This window comes from Octopus bimaculoides, chromosome 4 (assembly GCF_001194135.2).
Source record: "Octopus bimaculoides isolate UCB-OBI-ISO-001 chromosome 4, ASM119413v2, whole genome shotgun sequence".
Taxonomy (NCBI): domain Eukaryota; kingdom Metazoa; phylum Mollusca; class Cephalopoda; order Octopoda; family Octopodidae; genus Octopus; species Octopus bimaculoides.
In genome coordinates, this window is record NC_068984.1 from 39,674,352 (window position 1) to 39,677,896 (window position 3,545).

The 3,545-nt window shown below is 32.8% G+C and overlaps 1 protein-coding gene across 2 annotated transcripts in view; it reads left to right on the plus strand.

Annotated features, from left to right (window-relative positions):
- The first annotated feature begins 2,522 nt into the window (after positions 1–2,522).
- LOC106880470 (cAMP-regulated phosphoprotein 21) overlaps positions 2,523–3,545 on the plus strand; it is a 158,759-nt gene continuing 157,736 nt past the window's right edge. For both annotated transcript variants that reach the window (XM_052967005.1, XM_052967004.1), the window contains exon 1: positions 2,523–2,813. The gene's annotated coding sequence lies outside the window, so the exon portion shown is untranslated. The remainder of the gene's footprint in view (positions 2,814–3,545) is intronic.

The following is a 3,545-nucleotide window of genomic DNA, read 5'->3' on the forward strand; positions in this document are numbered from 1 at the left end:
GGTGGTGTTGTTGTTGTTTTTATTATTATTATTATTATTATTATTATTGTTATTATTATTGTTGTTATTATTATTATTAAGGAAGTGAACTAAGGTGGTGAGCTGGCTGAATCAGCATTTTGTCTGTCTTTACATTCTCAGTTCAAATTCCGCTGAGGTTGATTTTGCCTTTCATCCTTTTGGTGTTGATAAAATAAGAAGCAGTTGAAAACTAGGGTCAATTTAATTGACTTAGCCTCTCTACCAAACCTGCTGACCTCGTACCAAAATTTAAAAACATTATTGAGGTGAACTGATAGAATTGTTATCACACCAGATAAAATACTTAGCAATAGTTCTTCTGACTCTTTACATTCTGAGTTCAAATTCCACCAAGGTTGGCTTTATGTGTCATCCTTTCAGGTACTTTATTTTTAAGCTGGTAAGTGACAGAATGAACAGTGTGTTTAGTTACATCCTTTTGCATTCTAAATTCAAATTCTGCCAAAGTTAACTTTACCATTCTTTCTCCCCGTATAAGTATCATTCAAGTACTGTTATCAACTGAATTGGTTATACTTCTTCCCTAATGTGTGCAGCTTTGTGCTTATGCTTATTTATGAACTTGTAAAAATGACATACAGTATTTAGATTCATGCATCTACATTTTATAAACGCAAATCCTGCCAAGGTCAACTTTGCTTTTCATTTCTCACTTTCTCTCTCAGGTCAATAAAATAGGTAATTACAGTTCTCTTCCTCAACAGACTTGCAATACAGTCTTAAGAAACTGTTCAAAATTTGGTTTCACTTCCAATTTGGACCTATTTTCTTTGAGTTGAGTATAGAGTGGACAGAAGCAGTACAAAAGTCTGAAAGAGGACGGTACTTATTCTTGAATAGTAGATGTATGGAATTTGTTGCCCATTCGAGCACCACTACTTTCACCACCTTGCCCCCCGAGTGCCTTTAGCGGATTTGACTGTAGGTCCCTGATTTGAGAATAACTTAGGCGTTGTGGTTTATTCCTTCCCCCCCCCCCTCATACACACAAATCTCGGAAGTCCTGCAATTAAGTCATAGGTGCCAGCCTTACTCCTAAGGCATAATTTTGTTTTTCAATACCATAGGAAAAGCTCTGAATGGGGTACCTTCCGATTTATACTCCACCAAAATTCAAAATCTCCCTTATATATATAACAAATCAATATCAGCCTTTCCTCCCTTCCTCCCTTTATTAGTTGCCACCACTTAAAGAAATCTGCTTCCTTCGATGATCGGCTATGTTAATTATTTGTTGATGTTAGTATTGCAAATATCAAATCAACAAGTAGAGTTAGTGGTAGTAGTGGCTGTCTAGCTGCATGTCGAATTAAAACAATATTAAGAGCTTTTCAAGACATAGTGACGTTCGTAATAATAGCATCCACAACAGTACGTATTTTCAAGTAAACAGATTGCTCATTTAAAGCTTATATATGTCATTTTTTTAAAAAAAATTTACATTATTAAAGATAGGATTATATTAGAAAATATACAAAGCTAAAGGATTTAAAATTGTATTCGTCAACTAAATTCATAACGTTACACAAGTTTAATAACCAGAAAGTTGTACTTTCGAAAAATTGTAATTTTGGAAATGATTATTGAATAGAGAGAGGAAAAAGAAATAATTGCAGTAAATATACAGCGTCACCGACACTCTCAGCAAGAAATATTTTTATCTGAAGCTGTTCATTGAACGTTTCCTTCTATTCTTTCTATCCACAACAAAGCAAACAAGATCAAGCGTTTAAACCTTCTGCACTAGCCTATTCAATTTATTACAGATCAAAAGAAGGAAGGCTATTGCTGCCACTAGAGAAAGAAAAAGACGTCAAGCATTGAACAGCCTTAAATAGCTATCAGATAAGAGATACAGTTACTGTATTCTATGAACCGATTGCGGTCAGTTCCTTAAACGTGACTATAAACCCAAAGTAGCACTTCCTGTGACGTCATATCAACCAGCTGCCGTTTCCCAACGACAACCCCCGAGGTTAACCGAAAGAAATGACTCTAAATGTCTAATGTAGCCGTGGAAACCTGCATCATATATTCGATCATATATTAAACAATAGATCTATGTAAAAGAAATATTTTATATGCGATATATAATGTGTGAATAACCTTTCTAAAATGGGTAATTCCCAAGTTTATGTGCAAAGTCTGGTAAGATCTATATATGTTAATAAAAATAGTCATGTGAGTGTTATTTTGATAGCGATTGAATTTAATTAATAAAAAGCATTGATATTCTAGTTCGATTTCCAAGTGATTTTCCTGTTTACATTCACATTATAAACATGGAAAGTGTGGCGTTTTACCTAATTATAAAGAAAAGGAGTTATTTGTAGAATTTTTGAAGTAATTTATGGATTTTAAACTTATTTGATTATAACTTCTTTTTTTTTTAACACTAAACAAGATACTTAAGGCAATTTTCCTCCTCTTACTTTCCAAAGGTATTCAATCTAGTGGATCGTAGTGATGTGATCGACCTCACAGCCTTTTCATCTGCAAGTCTTCTTCGTACCACTGTTTAGCACCTCTTATTACAGTGAGCTCAGAGTACTACGGCTGCTACTGTTTGGTTACCAAAACTATCACCAACACAAACACCAGCATCATTACATCACCACTACCATTATCATCACAACAACTACTACTATTACTACTACTACTACCAGTCTCTCTACGATCACTAAGCTTTTGGGGGATGGCTTTTTAAAAGTACCTACATTATTCGAATTATCATCTATTTCATATCTAACTTGATCTGTGGCATACCAAAGGTGAGTTCAAAAAACATTATCTATATGAGAAAATTATTTCTCTGTACTTATCTAACAGACAAGCTGTTATGTCAATACGATGTATGTAAATATAACACTTGTCTAATGAATTATTATCAACTACACATCTACGTTTCTGATGGCAAATAATCATATTAGTTACCTTAAATACCTATGTACTTCTACCAAGAATTATTACAGCTTTGGCTCATATGCAAATAGATAATGTGTTGATTAGTTTCAAAATATAATTCGTCACCAACCGATTGCTACCTTTAAAAACAAACAAAAGCAAAACATCTGTATTAAGAAACCTTATTTTAACGATAACGTTTTCATGAAACTTTTTTTCATCTTTATATAACGTAATTTAGTTTTATTTTCATTATTAATCCTGTTCAAAGCTACTATTCTCGACTGTTAAAATGTCAAAATTAATTTAAAAAGCACAATATATAGATTTCGATTTTTAAAAATCCATGTTTTAAACCGAAAATGTTTCAGCAACATTGTTTACTTTGAATCATTCAATACATTCTATATTGTTGATGAAGATCACTTCCCCCCTCGGAATTTCACTGTGACAGCTTAAATGAACACAAGAAAAATCAAAACATTTGATGTATCTAGTAGTTTTCATAATGTAACTGAGATTACTTAACTTTCACTTAGTTCTGTAGACTAAGCTAACGAAAATTCATTGATGCTAAACATATTTGAATATATTTATAG